This window comes from Dendropsophus ebraccatus, chromosome 4 (assembly GCF_027789765.1).
Source record: "Dendropsophus ebraccatus isolate aDenEbr1 chromosome 4, aDenEbr1.pat, whole genome shotgun sequence".
Taxonomy (NCBI): domain Eukaryota; kingdom Metazoa; phylum Chordata; class Amphibia; order Anura; family Hylidae; genus Dendropsophus; species Dendropsophus ebraccatus.
In genome coordinates, this window is record NC_091457.1 from 150,505,262 (window position 1) to 150,528,238 (window position 22,977).

Consider the following 22,977-nt stretch of genomic DNA (forward strand, 5'->3'; position numbering starts at 1 on the left):
TTCAGATGCACGCACACACAGATGTGCCTGCATTCGAATTCAGTGGCAGTGAAGATCATCAGGCCGCTACTGCAGTACCGGCCAGGATGATCTTCTCTGACACCGGCCGTTCCATGACCTAGCAGGCTGGTGTCTCATGCTGTGGGAACATGGCCTAAGGCTATGTTCCCATGCTGTACATTAAATGGCCACTCCGTTATTTTTTGGCCATTGTTTAACGCTACCTACAGCCGGATTTAATGTACATGATCATTAATTCTGGCCATAGTTAGTGTTAAACAATGGGCCTTCACGACGGAATGTCCATTATTTGTACAGCGTGGGACCATAACCTGAGGCCATGTTCACACACAGTAAAATAAAGCGAAGCGAACTGACAGAGAGATTCGGAACTAATCTTGACCCGACTCCCAGAGCTGTGCAGGCTGTGGTTGCTGGAGAGAATGATGGCAGAGGGATGCTCAGTGTTCCTCCAGTGCCCTGTGTCCCTCAGTGTCCCCCTGCCATAATCCTCTCCAGCAGCCGCAGCCCGCACAGCTCTGGGAGTCAGGTCGTGAAATCACCATGTTATTCAGGAAAGTCAGAAACAAAGGCAGGAGAAGATGAGATCTATGTACAGTAGCAGAATTAGTAAGCTGTAAAACAGTGTGTCTATGGGAGGGCTCGCGTGTCACCGTTCTCCACGGCTCTCCGTGGCGCTCCACAGTTACTGCTCAAAGAATTGACATGAGAGCGGGGGCACGTGAGCCCTCCCATAGACACGCTGTTTGACACTAAGGCAGGTGGGATTCCGTTGATTTTGCTTAGCGTGAACACACCCTTTAAGCAGAATTAAGGAGATAAAAGTCTGAGAAATTGAGTTGCCTTTGATGAATTTAAAGTCCACCAAAATGAGAACAGATATTTAAATGTTCAGTAAAGTAGGAAGCAACCAAGTGATGATTGTTAGTTATATTCAATGGACAAACTGACAACCACTACTCATAGTGGAAGGGTCTGAGGTGTGGACCTCAAAAGAGAGGATCGTGAATGAGGCTACTTTTAAATGATCTATCAGGTCTATTCCATGAAAATAAGTATTTAATCTCTTCACTATGCTGGTTGTAGTGGCGGAGACATGTAAGATGTGCGGGCAACTATTAGAGAAGCAGGAAAAGAAGTGTCAGAGTGTTGAAGCCATAGTTCTGTAAGAGTCACTGGGTCAAGTCGTGAACGATAGTAAATTTGTTTTACTCAGTACACAAGTTCCTAAGCTCACAGTTAAAGACAGACAATGAATGGTAATGAGATTTACAGGGATTCTTTGTGTGGCAGATAAGAAATTGAAGTAGGAAAAGGAGGTGGATCAGGCGTAGAAGAGATTTCCCCTGCAGTGAATAGCGGAAGAATGGAGATAGACAGCAGATGGTTCATGGATTTATGAGCCTGACCTTTGTGTTGTACATTGGAATCAGATGGTTTAAGATGGTGTAAATATGTGAGTGGTGCATGTGAGCTGTACATAGGTGAAGGGAAGATTGGCGATGTGATGTGAGTAGAAAGCAGAGATGGCTGGTTTGCTAAGATGAAACCACTGTAAAAATAGTGAGCATAGTTTAGTTTGTACTCTAGCTTACCATAGTAGTTCCCTCTGTAACATCCAGATGCTGGCATAATTCTGGTTATTATATTTTATGGAGGGAAATTGTTGTCTAGTCCCATTACTACCAGTGTGATAAGTTATTCTTTTGTTAACATCACAGAAAATGTGGTCACAATAGCTGTTCAATAGAAAACTAGTAATCTACTTCCTTTCACCCTCCCTTCCCTTTCTAAAGCGAGTAATCTTACTTCTTTACTTCACCGATACCAAGTAAGATTGGAGACTTTCCTTGGCACTGTCACTCTGTAATAGGTAGGAAGGAGCTGCTGCACCTCACACCACACACTAATGCCTCTTGGCTACATTTAAAAACCAACGCCAGGATGTTGGTATATAGTTTGATCAAACAATATTCCCTCATGCACCACGTGCAGGTCCCCTGGGTCACATGAGTCCCTCAACACTGTGTCGGTCAGCGACCACAAACCCCGCTTAGCGAGCGCAAACAGGGAAGGGAGGCCATAGAATGGCCCTGCAACCCCAATGTCACAGGACCAAACCCCAAGCCCCCCCCCCCTCAAACCCAGCAGGTGAAGCCGGCGGAGGAAGCTGTCAACAAGCAAAACAAGTGTGAACATGGTCTTACTATTCACCTTTGCTCCTGCAGGTAGAATGGGAAAACTACTTATCTATATCATAAAAATGAAAGTCTGTCTGTCTGTCTGTCCCATATAGACTTCCAAACGCCTGAACCGTTTGACCCCAAATTTGGCACACAAATACATTTGGTGCCCGGGAAGGTTAGAGCGAAGGTCCTGTCCTTGCCAGATGTGCAGGAGAGGAGGGGGATGCGGATGACCGCCCCAAAGAAATGAATGGGAAAATCTCCACACTGCACACACAGGTGACATAATTAGCTGCAGCTGCCCAGCAGTAAATGGCAGTTGGGATCCTTTGCAACCATTAGGATTACTACTTTCACAGGGAGCTGTGGTTGCTAGGGCCAGCTGCCTCACAACAGATCCACAGAAATAACTGGTAGACCCCCTACTCCATCTATACAGTACATGTATACGGGCAGTATTACCAGCTGCTGCTGCCCTAAGCACTAAACCTGAGGGCGCCCCATCTTCACTCACTAATTAGCATCATGATAGATTGGTAGGTAATAGCTCCAGAGATCACATTTAACACCACCATATCAGACCTGACCAATACCGCACACTGTGACTGGATAACACCGCCATACAAGACCTGACCAATACCGCCACACTGTGACTAGATAACAGCGCCATACCAGACCTAACCAATACCACAATACTGCGACTGGATAACACCGCCACACCAGACCTGACCAATACCGACACACTTTGACTGGATAACACCACCACACCAGAACTGACCAACACCAACACACTGTGACTGGATAACACCGCCATACCAGACCTGACCAATACCACTATACTGTGACTGGACAACACCGCTATACCACACCTGACCAATACCACCATACCGTGACTGGATAACACTGCCACACCAGACCGGACCAATACTACCATACCCCCCTTCGAAAAGACACTAGATTTTCTGGCAAGTCTGAACAGGAGGTGGAAGACTAGAAAAATAAAAAAAAAATAAAAAAGTTGTTTCCTTCCCCCTGCTCCCTGGTGCTGCCCCCATGCAAGGTGCTGCGCTAGGCAGACTACAAGTGCCTAAAGGTAAATATGACCCTGTAGGTATACAGGACACTACAGGTATACAGGACCCCAAACTATACACTACAGGTATAGAGGAATAGAAAAATATACACTACAGGTATACAGGACCTCCACCAACTCTATACTACAGGTATATAGCACCCCCACCAACTCTATACTACAGGTATACAGGACCCAAATCTATACACTACAGGTATACAGGACCTCCACCAACTCCATACTACAGGTATACAGGACCTCCACCAACTCTATACTACAGGTATACAGGACCCTCAAACTATACAGTACAAGTATACAGGACCCCCGGACTATATACTACAGAACACTACAGGTATACAGGACCCCAAAACTATACACTACAGGTATACAGGACCCCCACCAACTCTATACTACAGGTATACAGGACCCCAAACTATACACTATAGGTATACAGGACCTCCACCAACTATACACTACAGGTATACAGCACCCCCAACTCTATACTACAGGTATACAGGATCCCAAACTATACACTACAGGTATACAGGACCTCCATAAACTATATGCTACAGGTATACAGGACACCAAAACTATACACTACAGGTATACAGGACCTCCGCCAACTCTATACTACAGGTATAAAGGACCCCAAACTATACACTACATGTATACAGGACCCCAAAACTATACACTACAGGTATACAGGACCTCCACCAACTTTATAATACAGGTATACAGCATCTCCACCAATTTTATACTACAGGTATACAGGACCCCCAAACTTTACACTACAGGTATACAAGACCTCTACCAACTATAAACTACAGGTACACAGGACCCCCAAACTATACACTACAGGTATACAGGACCCCCAAACTATATACTACAGGTATACAAGACCTCCATCAACTTTACATTACAGGTACACAGGACCCCCAAACTATACACTACAGGTATACAGGACCCCCAAACTATATACTACAGGTATACAAGACCTCCAGCAACTTTACATTACAGGTATCCAGGACCTTCATCAACTGTATATTACAGGTATACACGACCCCCAACTATACAGTACAGGTATACAGGACCTCTACCAGCTATACACTGTAGGTATACAGTACTTCCCAAACTATACAGTACAGGTATACCCCCCCCAAATTATACACTACTGGTATACAGGACCTCCCTCAACTATACACTACAGGTATACAGCCCCCCCCCCCAACTACACACTACAGGTATAATGCCCCCCAACTACACACAAGAGGTGTACAGGACCCCCTTAACTATACACTACAGGTATACAGCTCCTCAACCCCCCCAACTATACACTACAGGTATACAGGACTGATGTTTGAAGTTTTTAGTTTATTTCTAATGTGCATAAGCTACAATTTACATAAACAGTGCAGAACTGTCGGGTATATAGGAGCATATAGGGCTACTAGCGATTTCCCCTTAAAAAACAAACAAAAAAACAAGGACATAGATTGGCATCCTGGGCACCTTAGAATAAATCTAATTAACACACTGACACTTTATACCCGGGCAGCGCCGGGTACATTTTCTAGTAATACATATATATCAGTTTTCTTATCTATAGAATAAAACTAAAGGTTTAGGTTATGTTCACGTACGCAGTTTTCAATATATATTCAGATTCTATTTTTCTTTTGTCCACAAAAAATTTTTCAGCAGTTTTTAGTTTATAGCTCAATATGAAATGTGTGTGTGACTATATCCTTAGATTAATTATCGGATCTTTTGTTAAAAAGAAACTTTAGTTATGAAAGATTTAACCCTGTTCACTCCCCACCCATAATGTGAGCTTGTCTCTAATAGGTTTCTAATGCATGAATTGGGCGGTTTGTCTGCTGTACATCCTGATTTACACCCTGAACCTGCTGAAAATCCTCACTGTCTGGTCCACTCTGTCTCCACACCTCTGTCCTCCTCCCTTCTGAGACAGAGATCACATGATCTGTCTTTTCTGTTGCCAGGCAAGCGGTAACGCCTCATCTGTAACCCTGCCCACCACCGACATCACACAGTGATCACCACAGGACAGGAGACAGGTAAGAGATCATGTGGGGGTCCGACCTCAATGCCCCCCACGGATCTCCAGATCGGCCCCCGACTCCTCTTTTTTAAATAGAGCTGTTGGTCAGCACATGACCTCTATTCATTCTCTATGGAGCTGCTGGAGAGAGCCATATACAGCATTAGACTCCAGCAGTGGCTCCATTTAGAATGAATAGAGCTGCGGGATAGAGGGCAAGTACGTTTTAATCGAAATACCCTTTTAACTAATTGGGTTCTTCATCTCCTAAACCACTTGCACAATATAATTCTGAAGCATAGAAGCTCTGTGCAGAGTACTCCACATGTGACTTGTGTGAACAATGATTTATATAAGGTTAAAGTTCTCAGTAGATGTATATACAGTAGGTCCTTTGATTTTATTTGCCTTGTCAGCTGATGCCTGTCACTGTTTGTAAAAAATCAATTTCTCTCCTTTCCCTTATGTCAATTACTGAACACTCGTTTAATATCTATAAAAAGGAAATTCCACTCTTCAAGAATATTGGTACTGTATACTGAAAAGACCAAGTGCCAATACTAGTTCTAAAGCATTACAGTCATTTGCAGTTGTCCTGCACACTCGGCAGTTCTCTCTCGACGACTGAAGAAGATTGATGCTGCCCTAGGGCTACCAGGAAAACATGGATACAACCTATAGGACTCCTTAGGGTGGCGTCTAACTTTTCCAGTCTCCGAGAGTCAAATGCAGAGCTTTTGGGTTTGGAGAACGTTGCTGAATCCAAACAGTTTTGCAAGTCCGCCTAACGGCAAGTCCAGCAGGGAACTAAAAAATCATTACGGGCAGGGGGTGGGGAAAAATAAAAAACACTCTATGCTTACTGTTCCTGGAGCCCACTCTGTGCAGCATCACAGACCTCCCGGACCCCAACGCTTGTGGGTACGTCACAACCTGGGTTCTACATCACCAAAGGATGGAATTTATCCTGCTCAGCCAATCATTGACTGCAGCAGTGTCCCATCCTAGTCACTCACTGGCTGAGCCAGCCATCCATCTGCTGGCCAGCTGGGAGCCAGAAGACAGCCGGTGGGGTCCAGGAGCGGGACATGGCTCTGCGCTGGCGGCGGGACAGGTGATTATAACTTATTCCCCCCCTGATTTTAATATTTTTTTTTATTTTCCTGTCAGACTGCTCCTTTAACACTGGTCAGGATAGCAGCAGGTCTCAGGAGGTTTCTCCGTTCCTGGTAGATACAGAGGGGGCCCAGCCAAGCTCCTTTAATCCCTGCACGGGGGTTTTACTGTTTTCATTTTAGTAAATTTAATTTTAACATATAGAAAAGTGTGGTTTGTCACATTCTTGTGAAATGAAATAAAACAGTTTTAATCCTTTTTTTTTAATAATGTAAGTCAATCGAAAAAAACATTCTGCAATACAGCATAAGGCCATATTCACATGGCTTAAAGTGACACTGTCACCCCCTTTTTGCATTCTGACATCTCTACACAGGTGTAATGGGTAAATTTAGCAGTTTTCATACCTTATTTTATATCATACGTCATGGTGCTTGTTCAAGTAAAAAGTCATCTTTTATCAACTGCAAACTGTGCTAAGTGGGCGTCATTGGCACATAGGCCTAGACCTTTAGGCCAGCCTGTTCCAATGGCCCACTTAGCACAATCTGCAGAGGATAAAACATCACTTTTTATTTTAACAAGCACCATGACGTATGATAGAAAATAAGGTATGAAAACTGTTATATTTAACTTTTACACCAGTGAAGAGAAGTCAGAATGCAAAAAGGGGGTGACAGTGTCACTTAAAGACACTGGTCGTTCCATGACCCCAGCGGGTCATGGAACGGCCGGTGTCAGAGTAGATCATCCCAGCCGAACTGCAGTACCAGCCGGATGATCTTCACTGCTGCTGAATTTGGATGTGGGCGCATCAGTGTGCGCCCGCATCCAAATTTCCTGCTGCACACAATGGAGCATGTGGTTGGAGCTGCGTGCTTCATTGTGAGCATTGACAAGTTGCAGTCGCTATTCAGTGAATTCAGTTATTTGCGGCACCGCTAGGGATCCCAGACGGAGTGTATACTATGTTCCATAGAGGGCAGCACAATGTAAAGTTCATATTAATCACGGCCGTTGTTTCAAATCGGCAAGAACGGCCGTGATTAATATGAACCTTACGTTGTGTGAACATACCCCAGAGCAGCATCTATTTTTACCATCAGTTATTGCACTTTTTTTTTTTTTTACTTTTCTTTTTAGGCTATGTTCACACCACGTAAAACTAAGGCCATAGTTCTTGCCGCAGAACCATGGCCGTAGTTTTGAGAGGTGGAACATAGCCTTATTTTCAATGGGATCCGGGCAGGAGCATACACACAGCCAGGATCCCATGCGGCGCCGGAAAAAACTGACATGTCCGTTTTCTGTGGCCGGAATTCAGTGAATTCCAGACGCAGAAAGCCCTGTCAGTTCACACAGTGAAGCAAGCAGCTCTGGACGCTTGCTTCATTGTGTGCTATGGGAAGCTCTGATGTGGGGGCGTGCTGATGCGCCCGCATCAGAGCTCCGCGGCCGGAAAGATCACCCGGCCGGTACTTAAGTCCGGCTTCACGGAACGGCCGGGTGTTCACGTTGTGTGAACATAGCCTTAACATATACATTAAATGGAAACAAAAACTGTGTGAACCCAACCTAACCAACAATTTTTATATTCTCTTTACTTTATGGTTGTCTAAGGAAAGCAAACTCACAATTTACTTGCTAATGCATTTGCAATATTGCAATGAAACCTACAGTATGTAATTTAGTTTGAATCAAATTTCCAAGTGCAATTTATAATTTAGCAAATTATTGAAAAACCTAATCAGACATTATAAATTTCTATGTAAACAGGCTTTGGTAAAAGTGTTTAGGAAGTGATAAAAGAACACAGGTATTAGCATAATTACATGCATAGAAGTTGTGAAGATGCTACTTAATCAGTACTTATTGCCTCTAAATATAAATGAGTCCCTTTTCTTTACAAAACATAAGCACTCAGGCAGTAATAAAAGAGAAGTTAAACCAAAGAAATTGTTAGGTGGGAGGTTTACTTTTAAAGGAGTATGTCAGCTTTTGCTGATATAGCATATTTATTGTATAGTCGCAAGTTATACAAGTTTCCACTTTTCTTTCTACTGCTATGTTCGCACAACATAAAAAAAAAGCAAATACAGACATCTGCTTTGCCATGATTTGCCACAATTTAATTAAATTTAATTTAATAAATAAAATGCAATGCATTGAAGTCAATGGAATGACTGACGTCCAATACAAACAGTATATTAAATAACGGACGGTGTCTGTGCGGACATCAAATTATTTATTGTGATCATTATTTTCAGACGTCCTGCAAACAGCGGAAGTATTAAATTTAAAGGACTTTTCAATTAAAGACACACCCAAAGGCCAATTAGTGCAGCTAAACTAGAATTTACTAATGACTAACATTGCACTAACAGGCGGCCAAACGGCAAAATGACTGATGTCATTTTTTCTTTTCAAAAAAGGGAAGAAAGGATATGCAAAATAGCTCTCACACCTCATGTCCCTTCAAGTCAAGTCTCGCTCAGTCAAGAAGCCTTAGAACATTGACTGGGGATTTTATGCCAAGCCAAACTATCTCTCCAAAAGGAAAGATTTCCCATCTGCAGACAGCTGTTGTGGGTTTTTTGCCCCTCATCAGTGCAGAGCAGGGTGTTGGCTGGCTAGGGAGAGGTCTACTGATGTGGGCCAAAGGAGTAGTGACTCTCTTTAAGTCTTACCCCTTTGACCCACTTCTTTTTAAAAACAGAGAGGAAAGAATGTTGTGGGAACATATCTGATCAGTGTGTGTGTGTGGGGGAATTATATATATATATATATATTTTACTTCTATTAGATACTTAGCTGTCCTGATCCTTTGATCATAAAAGTTTAAAGTGGTTGTCAAGCGAAAATCTTTTTCTTTTAACTCAACTGGTGTCAGAATGTTAAATAGATTTGAACCTTACTTCTTCCCATACTTATTAGCAGCTGTATGTCATGCAGAAAATGTTGTTTTATTTTCAGTCTGACACAGTGCTCTCTGCTGACATCTCTGGCCGAGACAGGGACTGTCCAGAGCAGGAGAGGTTTTCTATGGGGATTTCCATAACTCTTGGATCGCTCAGCATTTGAATATTGGTGGCTGCCAAAGTTGAATGCAGCCCTAGGAAGTTATTGAAAATGTGGATACAAGCCCTCATCTCTACTTACAATACATTAAGGTCAGGAATGCTCAGTTTAACTGCAATCTCCAGGTAGTACTGGCAGTTGGTCTCTACTTATTCTGAAAAAAACTTTACTTCATATCACAACCTCTTTAAAGGGGTACTCCAGTGGGAAAAAATGCAAATAAACTGATGACAGAAAGTTATACAGATTTTGTATTATAACTTATTACTCATAAGCCTTCCAGTACTTATTAGCTGCTGTATGTTTTGCAGGAAGTGGTGTATTCTTTCCAGTCTGACACAGTGCTCTCTGCTGCCACCTCTGTCCATGTCAGGAACTGTTTACAGCAGTAGCAAATCCCCATAGAAAACCTCTCCTACTCTGGACAGTTCCTGACATGGACAGAGGTGGCAGCAGAGAGCACTGTGTCAGTTGAAAAAGAATACACCACTTCCTGCATAACATAAAGCAGCTAAGTACTAGAAGACTTGATTTTTTTTTTAATAGAAATAGTTTATAAATATGTACAATCAGGATTGCAAGGCTATTGTGCTTTGGTTTGTTTATATCCAGACAAAAGCAGGATGACAAGATCAGAGAATTTGATGTAAGTTGGGCGTTTGTTGCATAGGTTTAGATATTCCTTTGAGATTTAATCCAGGATTTTAGCAAATATTAAACTGGAGAAAGTAGAACATTTGTTAAATTATCCAAAGTGCATAACCTTACATTTATCCAGAATAAATCTTTCCTGCTCTGCCCAGCTTTACAATCTTTCTAAATCCCTAAGTAACATGAGCAAAGGATTTCATGTAATTCAGCATCATCTGTATATTTTGAGAATAGACTCTTTCCTCCATCTGAGAGGTTAGAAATAAATAGGTGGAAAAAATATTTATCCTTGTGGTAAATTATTAGTAAATACTGTATAGTTATGGTTATGATGAATACATATGCGGTAAGGAGCAGGACAAGTTACTCATCCTTGTGATAACCTGTTAATAACAAATACATTTAAATCATACCTGTCATGGTTTAGGGCTGCTCTTCTCCTATGTACTGTTATGTTGAGTGAGCACTTAAAGGCTATGTTCACACAACGTCAAAAATAAAGAAAAGACGTCCGATTTTGATATTTAAATAAACGTCCTTTTTTGCCGCGATTTAACTGACTGCAATGGCAATGCATTGAAGTCAATGGGAAGACTGACGTCCAATGACACACTGCATTGAATAACGGACATTTTTACTGCGGACGTCAAAATCATTATTTTCGGACGTCTTTTGCAAACAGCGGACAGTTTTTATTATCTGTTCACACACAGTTTTTATTTTCCACCGTTCTTTCTACATTTTTATTATTAAATTCTATGGACTTTTTAATCAAGCCCCATCCCAAAGACCAATTAGTAACCCCAAACTAGAATAATATACAACCACCTGTCATTGCATTAAGGGGAGGCCAGACAGCTAAATGACATCCGTTATTTTAGACTCAAAATAACAGACGTAATTTTAAACAGAGCTGAAAAAAAGTTGTGTGAGCATAGAAAAACACAGGAGTTTTTAATTACTCGAGTCAAGCATTTTTCAATGATCGAGTGCTCGACTCGATTAACAAACCTTATTGAAATCAATGGGAGACGCAAGCATTTAACCAGGTGTCATCTGCTGGGCAATTGCCAGCATCCCAGCGGAGTTTTAATGTGTCTCGCAGAAACCTATTATATATATATATTTTTTTTTAATAATTTTATTATATTTTATTTACATTTCCCTTAAGGGGACACAATATACAAAAATGAGAACAAAAAAATGAAATAAGTTTTAGCAAGAGATATAACTGACGGCTGAACAGTTTGGCCATCAGTTATTGAAAGTGTATGGTCACCTTTATACCTTTACCTGTGCACACAAGCACCATGAGCATTGAGCTCGATTGAGCACCCAGATACCATATTGAGTACTATTGAGCATAAAGCTCAATCCTGGTATACAGATAAAGCTACTGACAAAAGTGTAGGTTGGCATGGAAATGTCTCAAGCATCTGTTAGTTCCATAAGTAGTTACAGTACACAAAAGTTCTAGACTAGGACTTCACTGCTTTGAGCGATTTCACTAGAAGCCACCAGTGTTATCTTTGGCTGGTCTCCCTGAGATCAGCGATCTGTTTTTCTTTTGGCTCTACTAGACATTGCTCCCACCTAGCCAGAATCCTGCTCCACACTGATGAGGGGCAACACCCCGAAACAGCTGTATGTAGATGGTTACCTGGCCTTGGTTCTTCCCTTGTCATTACATTGACTTATAGGGCCACTTAACATGGTGGTTTTGGTAGTTTTCTTACAGGAGCCACCCCTTGCCTGGGTCCTTCCCGGAGGGATATCTTGCTAGTCCTGTGGTTCGAGACTCTTTGGTGAGGCTTCATGGGTTCTTCTTTTGCATAGAAAAGTTCTAGAGCCTGGAACCATTACACCTTAAGGCTATGTTCACATGGTATAAAAACAATGGCCGTCGTTTAGCATGTTCCTACAGCTGGATGTCTCGCTTAGCCAATCAGTGCGCTTTCTCACCACAGCCACTGATTGGCTGAGTGGGATATCCAGACACCAGGAGCCCCCAAAGCAAGCCGGAGTGTGGAGCTGGTAATGTATGTACTGGCGGGCAGGGAGTTAAGGGGGCCATCAATTTCATACTTGCAGCGGGATGTCAATCCCGCTACGAATATGTATTCTTATTGAAAATGACAGGCAAAGGATCCACAGTGGATTTCGCTGCAAATTTGCAGTGTGAAATCTGCTGTGGATCGTGTGTGTGTTCCTACCCTTAGGCTATGTTCACACTACGTAAGTTTCCGGCCGTAGCGCGTTCCGTGAATAAGCGGCCGGAGAGTTACGTAGTTTGCGTACAATGGAAAGTATACGATCTACGGCTGCACAGTTCACACTACGTAAGAACTTACGCCAGGATCGTATGCGGCGCCGTAAAAAATTAACCAGACCATTGTTTGCGGACGAAAATGCTGTAACTTACGCCCGTAGCGTAACATGCGGTCCCGTACGGAGGGGTGATTTCTTAATTTTTGCACTTTGAATTGCCGATCCAAAAGGTTCTGTGGGGTGTCCGGGGCTAGCCGAAGATTTCCAAGTAAAAGACCGCTGTCAGATCACTACGTAGGGCGCTCGGGAAGCGTAAGTAGACTACGGGCGTAAGTTTGCAGACCGTAGGTAGTCGGCCGCAACTTACGTAAATCCCCTGCCGGAGTTTAACACGTATATGTCCGGCCGCGAAAATATGCGGCTGGACATATACGTAGTGTGAACATAGCCTCAAAGAGATATTGCATAAAGGATAAGTGTCAACTCATTGGAGTGGCCCAGTTGCCAACTCCAGAATGGGGCCCCAAGTCTTTGTTATGAATGGAAAGATGAGTCGCACATGCATACCGCCATTCCATCCATTATAGAAGGGAGCTGCCAAGGATGGCTAAGCATTATACTTAACTATCTTTAGTAGCTCTATAGATAAAGAATGGATCATTTAAAAAAAAAAAAGACTCATGGCCCCAGTGGTAATGACCCGTATACCCTAATCTGTGGATAGGGGATAAGTTATCTTAACTTGGAATACCCTTTTAAGTTATGTCTCCTTTACAGTCCAGGCATAAAATATATAAACATAGGAAAGATTTATCAAATGGTGTAAAGTGAAACTGGTTCAGTTGCCCCTAGCAACCGATCAAATTCCATTTTTCGTTCCTCATAGACTCTTTAGAAAATGAAAGGTGAAATCTGATTGGTTGCTAGGGGAGACTGAGCCAGTTTCACCTTACACCATGTTTGATAAATCTCCCCCATAATGTATCAAGCTTCCCCCCCCCCCCATAAAATTAGGCACAAAAAATAAAATAAATAAATCAGAAAAGTAAACTTACCCCTTTATTCTCTGTACCCCATTTGACCTAAAGCATAAGAGAAGGTAATAAATTTTGGCAAATTTTACATTGCCATCAGGGCACCAAACATGACATTTTAGAAACACAATAGATTGTACTATTCGTTCTTGATAAATGCTCATTTGGTAACTTTTTCACAGGAAAATATAATTTTTTTTCCTAGTATTTTTAGGATGATACATTTAAATGTAAGTTGTGAGATGGTCATGCTTTTCAGTCACTATAAGAAATAGTGTTGTTTATTGTGTTTAGCCAGGAAACAATTGCATAAAGTAGAATTACCTCCTCCCAGCTAACCATTCCTTTATATATAAATCATATAATAGCATTCCCCATAGTACTTCCCATAGATGAAGTGTTCATGTCTCTGCTTTGTGGCTAAACTCCAATTGAACCTCGCGTGTGCCAGATTGAAATATCCTGATACAGTTGATACAGTTATTTCTATATTTTTTTCCGACACAGAAAAGGAGCTAGCATTTTTTTCTTCTTTCAATGTATCAATAAAATAATTTTATATATATATATATATATATATATATATATACGTTTCCGACTGTCAGAGGGGTTTGATGTGTGCGGGATGCACACATCAGTGTCCCAGGAGCCAAGCGCAAGGCAGACAGGCAGCTGCGATCCCGCAAAGCACAGCGGTCGCAGCGTTTAAGGTAGTCAGGAACAGGACAAGCTGCAGGGATCCCGATCGCTCGTACCGACAGGCGGTCAGGTCGACATTCTATGCATAGAGTCTGCTCTCAGATCTATGCACAGATCGCCAATAACACTGATCTATGCTATGCTATGGCATAGCATAGATCAGTATGTGAAATTTAATCTAAAGTTTTTAAAAGTATTAAAAAAAAAGTATATACTCCCCCCCCATAAAAGTTAAAAATATCTCCGTGGCCATTATAAAAATCTAAATATGTAAAATAAATAAACATATTATATATTGTAGCATGCGGAAATGTTCAATCTATTTAAATTTAACATTGTTGTTTCCTCATAAATGAAAAAAAGAAAGAAAAAAAAAACACTGGGATTTGTTTTTTTCAATTTATGTATTAGAAAGAAAAAAAAAGTGATCAAAACTTTTCTCTTACACCAATATGATAGCAATAAAAACTATAGATCATGGGGCAAAAAAATTACACCCCAACCAGCCCTGTAGGTGAAAAAATAAAAACACTATGGCTCTTAGAAGGCGGGGGGGAATATTGCACTAATTTGACCCAGACATCCGTGCATCGATGGGCTCGGTCATGAAGGGGTTAAGCAGACAAATGTAGATAATAGAACAGTACCTAATGTTGATATGCTATATCTTATAATCATGGGTAAGGTTGACATGGCAGACAGCACCCATTGACATTGACCAACATCGGACTTTGCTCTGATGTCACTCATTTAACTGTTTAGATTTTGTTTTACTTGTGTCATTTTAACATGTGTCATTGGTAGTACACTCCCACAACATAATAGCAGGGTACTGACTAGTTGTCACGAAAGCCTGAGACCTCTGTTGGGCCTGCCATGACTGATCTGCTGGTATAGACTGCCTATAGTAGTGTTAATCTAATAGATCAGTGTAATGCATACGCATAAACAATCAAGCTGCTACTTTACTATACTGAAATTAAATCTATGTAATTTTGTTTGAATAAAAATTTCCAAGTGCAATTTACACATTATAAATTTTTATGTAAACAGACTTTAGAACAAATGCTTAGGAAGTGATAAATGGATCCAACTAATGGCATAATTACATGCATAGAAGTTGCGGATATGCTACTTAATCAGAAGTCATTGTCTTTTAAATATGAATGAGTCCCTTTTTCTTTTTATAGTGTGTGCATGCATTCAGTTGTTTTTTTTTTTATTGCAATTAGTGAAAAGAAAGCCAGGAATGGATTTAAAAAGAGGACAAATGACAGTCTTTCCTTCATGACCTTTCCTCTATTTATATTCTATCAATGTATAGTGTAATCTTGGTTTTGGCTGCAATAATTGTAATTAAAACCTGACTGTGTGAACATGACCTCTTAGGCACTTAGGCATTCAGGAAGAAAGAAAAGCTCAGTAGGTGTAAGAAAGAGATCAGTAGGTGTAAAGTTTCTGTTTAAAGGGGTATTTTGGCATTATCTGACACAGCATCATTATTGTATGGTCATAAGTTATATAATTTTCCAATCTGTCTCTTCTACTTTATGCCAAATAGAACCTTTAATTGCTTAAAGAAGTTGTTTCATTAAGAAAACTAAACTTAACTAAATTTAACTGATGGATTATGTAGAATTAAACATATTTATGAAACTATACTGTTTGGGAGAAAAAGACTAAACCCCTATGTGCCTGCGTTATTTGTATTTCCTTTTGCCCTTGGTTGAAACTACAGATGAGCAAACTCTTAAAATGGTTGGTGTGGCAGGTTCATCGATCTTTGAAACAAAGTTTGGGTTCATCTGAACTGAACCTAAAACAAACTACACTAAGGGTATATTCACACGAACAGGCTCGCAGCGCAGATTCTCGCTGCGAGCCCGGCAGGTCCTGGCAGTTCCCATACACTACATACTTGCTGCGGTCTAAACGACCGCAGCGAGTATGTAATTATACCGCCCTTAACCCCTTCTGCTCCCGCCCGTCTCCCCCGCTGTAAGCATACATTACCTGTCCTTGCTGCACGGGTCCGGCGTCCTGCTCTCCTGTCCGGCCAATCAGTGTGTTGCCCAGCCGCAGCCACTGATTGGCCGGGCGGGAGAGCAGGACGCCGGACGCGTGCAGCAAGGACAGGTAATGTATGCTTACATCGGGGGAGCCGGGCGGGAGCAGAAGGGGTTAAGGGCGGTATAATTACATACTCGCTGTGGTCGTTTAGACCGCAGCAAGTATGTAGTGTATGGGAACTGCCAGGACCTGCCGGGCTCGCAGCGAGAATCTCGCTGCGAGCCCGTCCGTGTGAATATACCCTAAAACAACTAAAACAATTGCAGGCATTTAGCTGTTTTAATGTGGTTCATCAAGTTTGCTCATCAATACTTACCTGTCCATGCTCCCTCAGTGTCCCCCGCTGATTGTAGCAACCTCCACTTCCTGACTAAGAAGAGAGTTATGGCCCTCTAAGCCAATCATAGGTTTCGTCGCTGATTTGATGTGTGCTTGAGGTGTTTTTATTTATTTATTTATTAAAATGTGCGGCCACCATCTTTACAAAATCATTACAAACTTTGCAAAAGTTCAGTTTTGTAATGGACTTTGTAAAGTTGGCAATTTTGGTTCGGGAAGTTTGGTTTGCTCATCTCCAGTTACAACCTACTAAGTCGGGCTAGACATGTCCCTTCTTAGCGAGTTCTCAGTTCAACAGTCATGTCTACATGGCACATCAGGCGCAAGTTATATTAAATAAAACAAACTTTTTTTGGCATAAATTGGGCACAAAAGAATTGTTTCTCTTGAAAAAATAAATCGACCCTATTCTTCTCTGCAACCTAAGTCCTAAAGCATAGCAGGTTACCATAATAAATTATCAGTACATTTCACATTGTCACCAGGTTACCAAGTGCCCACAAAAGGTCACAAACACAATACATTCTTGATAACTGTTCTTTTGGTAACTTCTCAAAGGAAAATGTTTCCTTTTTTACTCCAGTATTTTTAGGATGTAACATTTCAATGTTGTGAGCTGGCCATGCCTTTCAGCCACTGTATTAAATATGAGATAAATGCTGTTTGTAGTTTATTGTGTTAAGCTAGGAAACAATTGCATGAAATAGAATTACCTACTCCCAGCTAACCATTCCTTTATATATAAATCATACAATAGCATTCCCCATAGTACTTCCCATAGATGAAGTGTTCATGTCTCTGCTTTGTGGCTAAACTCCAAATGAACCTAGCGTGAAAGATTCAAATATCCAGATATATTTACTTGTTTAATGTTTCTGTTAGTGCACAGGAGTAAGCGTTATACAGAAAGGAGCTAGCGTGTTACTATTTTTGCCTTTTGTTTCCTATTTCATTTCTTAAACAATTGAATTATGGAACAAAAAAGTAGCACAAATGTGTAATTGCATTTTTTTTTCCAACTTTACACAACAAATAAAGAGATATCGTTATATATTACAGTATATGGTAACATAAAGGGTGTCAGCACAACTTGTTCTACAAACAATGAGCCCAATTTGATCCCATATAGCTAGAAGTTGAGGAGGAGGCAGTCAAGAAAGCGTTAATCCATTCTGCTAGTCACTATTATATTATACACTAGCTATATTCCCAAGGAGTTATGGTCAGGAGCATCAAAGGCATAAATCAATGAAAATACAGGGATACACAATAAAGCTTGCTGCTTGACCTTGTGGTGCTCGGAGCTAAGGTAAGGGTGGCCAACTGGCCATACACTTTCAATAACTGACAGTCAAATGATCACCTGGAGTTCTAATGTGTCTTACAGAAACCTATTACATTTTTTTGTTCTAATTTTTGTATATTTAGTTTGAACATCCCATCAAGGGACTAAATATACAAAAATCTGAATTATTTTTTTTTTTTAGATTAACCAGGGACCCTCTGCTCTGCAACTGGTTAAATGCTTAAGTCTCTCATTGATTTTAATAGGGCTCATTACTCGAGTCTAACACTCGACCACTGGAAAATGCTTGACTCGAGTGACGAGCGCTTGAGCATTTAAGTGTTTGTTCAACACTTATTTTGAACTATGCACCCAAAAGTGGTGAAAGCGGTCTCCAACAATGGGAAGATATAGTAGCAGTACAATTACAAATGCAACCGTGTGAGAATCCTGTCTTAGTAGAAACAAATATATATATATTGTTTTTACTGTCCAATGCATTTCTGCTGCAGCATACCCACTTAATCATGACTGCCATGATTAAGGTTACATGGGACACCAGAAACACGTTGGACTTTTCTTAAAGGGCTCCCCATGATCTAATCACCTGCTGCTTTTACAAGCCTCAATAAAGCAAATATATTTTCTTTCACTGGATCGTTGAGTTCATCTGGATTTCTCATATTAAAAAAAAATACATAAAAAATAGAGATGAGTGAGTAGTGAAATATTCGACTTTGAGAATTTAAAACAAATAGGCACCGAGATTCCACTATTCGAACAGTATATATCAGGTGCCCTTAGTGGGCTACTGAAACAATATGTATCACGTGCCTTTTTCTGGGCTACTGGAACAATATGTATCACGTGCCTTTTACTGGGCTACTGGAAAAGTATATATCAGGTGCCCTTAGTGGGCTACTGGAACAGTATATATAACGTGCCCTTAGTGGGCTAAACCAGGGACACTATAAGTCACTTGTACACACAGGGTACTGGAATGAATACACCTGCTGCTGCTGTTATCATCTATTTCTTAGCACTGAGAAGTGCTTTGGATTCAGAGATGACTATTTTGCTGGATTTTAGCCATGAAAAGGACTTTTGGGTTCTGTAGTAAGCCTGCCTAACCAAAATGCTACTAAAACCTATCTTTCTCTGTTTCAAGATCTCTCCCTGACTAGGTTGAAAGCACATCTGCGGTCGAGAGGAGGGAGCCAAGTATTTAAGATTCAAGGTCATGTGGTTCAGCCATCTAATGAGGGTAGACGCCGTTCTCGCGATGCGTGCGTACTCCCAGGATCCCTCACTGCCTCCCTGCTTGGTGATTGGATTTAAAAAAAAAAGCGGAAACGGCGATGGGAGGGCTTTCAAATGTTTCCCATGTATTCGCCACACTACTCGATTAAATTAGAATCTTTTGAATACCGCAATTTTCGATTGAATACCATCTCGATCGAAACGTATTTGCTCATCTCTAATTAAAAAAAAAAGTGGGAAAATGAACGTAGTTTCACTGGATTATCAAGTAGATTTGGACTTCTATGTATTTCACTATGGCCAAGACTTGAGGGTTGTGTGTAAGTAGAAGATCCACTCTATTAACCTAAAATTTCTTATGAAATGGCTTTCCACAACTAGAAGACTGTAAAGATGAGCAACTTTATATCTATTCAAGTCACAGTGGCACCATATTAGAACCTGCCAAACCAATTTATTCAAGACAAATGTATTAACGTTTTCTTGCAGTGCTTAGTAGCTCAATATTATGTAAGCCATAGATTATCCACTAAATAGCAGATTTTATTTAAGTTTACCCTTATTAACCCAATCGGATTGGTAGGTTCGCGTTAAGAATACCATGTTTACTTAGATAAAGTGACGCTAATAGGAATTGATGTGTGGGTGTCTGACCGATGAGGTGTAGCAAGTAAACTTTAGATTTGACCGTATCAATAGTCTAAATCAAAAGCCTTTGTGGTTAACCAACCATCTTTTGCGCAGACTTGGTATACAGATCCAATTTATTAAGTCTCTAAGGAACAAAAATATGATCTATTACAAAGCTCTCCCTCTAATTGCATCACTGCTGACATTTATAGCCCCAAGTGCTGAGAGAAAGCTTCACTTCTATATAGAGTATAGTTTAAATTGCAAAAGAAAATCAATAAGGCATTGAATTGAAACCTTTTAAGTTCATATTGTACAATTTGCACTAACTTTGGAGAGGGTTATGATGTATTACACCGCCTGACCTATACACATTAAGGTCATTTATGCTACCAACGACTGAACCGAAATGCATTACTATATACAAGCTAGAAGCTTAAGTGGCATTATGCAAAGAATTGTGAAGCTCTATATATAAGCAAACAGGGTAGAAGTATTGATTGGAAAAATGCAATATAAAACAACAGGTGGCTTACACAGCTGGTCTAGGTTAATAAAACACATCTAGTTTGTAGCTGAGGCCAGTGCATCATGGGTGTAAAAATAAAGTGATCAACCAAATTGTTCCCGCTTTTACATTATTTATCTCAAATGGTCTCTGTTACAGGTTCTCTCCGTACCTATGGGATTCCTATTATATTTGTAAATATTTTCCTTTACCAAAAAAATGTTTCTTTACTCCAGAACAAAGGCTATAAAGGTATGGCCAACAGGTGTCCCACATCTCTGCTGTCTACTGCCTGTTGTTAGAGGAACTTAATCTCTACCAGCAGAGAGACCAAGACTGAAAACATGAGGTAAAGACAGAGCACACCGTGAATGAAAGGTAAATCAAGGCTTCCTTCCCTTCCCTTACCACCCATAAAGTTTTGGGCAGATGTCTCTTGAGTAGTCAGTGTTTCTTGTACTGTGTGTACACAGTAATGCTTCCTGAATGCAATTTTTGAAGTCTGGAGGCTTGCTTTTAGCAGCAGCAAGTTAAGTGAATGTTTCTTTGTTTTTTTTTTTTTCTGGCCACACAACACCTCACAAAACCAGTTTAGCAGAGACACTATAGTGTATTCACCGCACACTTCTTTTTTATGCATGGACAGATTTTTCCATATTCTTCTGATCGATGTGGATCTCATCAATCAGCTTTTTAGCCGTTATCCTGTTGGTAGGGGATAACTTCTTGGGATAAGAATACCACTTAGGGTATAAACCCACACACCGTATATGCAGCGTATTTACTGCTGCGATACACAGCAAACTCGCAGCAGATTAGATCTAAATAACTGAACACAGCATCAAATCTGTACCAACAAATCTGCTGTGTATTTGTTGCGTATCTGCTGCGTATACAGTGTGTGGGTTTATACCCTTAAAGATATTGTTAAAGACTCAAAGTGCTAGAGACATTTTGGATGGGCCAACAAAGCCTGTGAGCTCACTAGAGAACCCAGATATTGCTGACAATGGGCTCTTGTCCCTCTTCTCCTTGCCACTGCAAACTCTGGCAGGATGTTCCGGAATGTCCTTGCAGAGTTAACTGCATAGCGCCCAGACTTATTAAGAATATGGTCAGTGGTTTAAGAATAATTCAAAACAGTGAAACTTTTTGATTTTAATATAGGCATGAAGGAACAAAAGATCTGTTATAACCTGTAATAATACTTGTTCATTCATGGCTATAATTGCTATACTAGATTTATTTTCAGATTAATACACTTGAATGGTTTCCATTGACCTAAATTTTTTTCTTTAAAAGTTCCTGTATCTTGAAAAAAAAAAAAGTTTATGAACTTTATGCCATTTTAACCCCTAGACGACCCTGGACGTAGGGTTACGTCATGGAAGTCTGTCCCCAGACGACCCATGACGTAACTCTACGTCCTGGGTGTTTCTCCCGCTATGAAGCGCGCTCCGGAGCGGAGCGCGCTTCATAGGAGGTAGGGGCAGGCTGCAGTGAGCAGCCGGGACCTCACCGGTAATGACACGCTGCAGCGACCGTGGCGTTTAAGTGTAATTGACAGGGGGAGTCCCCTGTCACTTACCAATCGGGACCCCCGCAGTGTGACTGCGGGGGTCCCGACCGTTGAAACGGACCGCCGGAGGTCTCTCACCTGCCTCCGTGCGGTCCGATCAGCGATCTGCTACACTGAGCCTGCACAGGCAGGCTCAATGAGCAGATCGCCGATAACACTGATCAATGCTATGCCTATGGCATAGCAATCATCAGTGTAGAAATCAAAGTAGTGTATGTAAAAGTCCCCCAAAGGGACTTCAAATGTGTAAAAAAAAAAAAGTTCAAAACACTATTACACTACCCCAAAGCCCCTCCCCCAATAAAAGTTGAAATAACCCCCCCCTATCCTATTATATAAATAAAACATATAAAAATAAATAAATAGATAATTATATAATATACCGTAGCGTGCGTAATTGTCCGATCTATTAAAATTTAACAAGCATCATTGTGAACGGTGAACGGCGTAGACGAAAAGAGGGAAAAAAGTGCACGGATTACCGATTTTATGGTACATTATATATTAAAAAAATCAATAAAAAATGATCAAAACGTCCGATCTTCACAAATATGGTATTAATAAAAACTAGAGATCATGACAGAAAAAATGACACCCCATACAGCCCCGTAGGTGAAAAAATAAAACTGTTATAAGTGTCACAATAGGCCCATTTTATTAATATTTAATTGCCAAAAAAAAGGATTTCATAAAAAAAATATATATATAACATTAGAGAATCTGTATAAACCTGCATATGGTTGTCTTCGGGCTGACCTATAGAATAATGGTATCATGTCGCTGTTACCATATAGTGTATTACGTAGACACAGGAACCCCCCAAACGTTACCATATTGCATTCTTTTTTACGATTTCACCTATTTATATCTTCATAAATAATATATTTGCGGTTCCATCATACATGTTATGGTAAAATGAATGACGCCATTACACAGTACAACTATTCCTGTAAAAAACAAGCACTTACATGGCTTGTAGATAGAAAACTGAGAGTGCTAGAGCTCTTAGAAGGGGGGGAGGGAAAAACGGAAACACTAAGATCAAAATTTGTGCGGTCCACTGGGTCATTTCGGGCCTGGTCCTCAAAGGGTTAAATGCCCTGATAGCTGGGCCCTCAA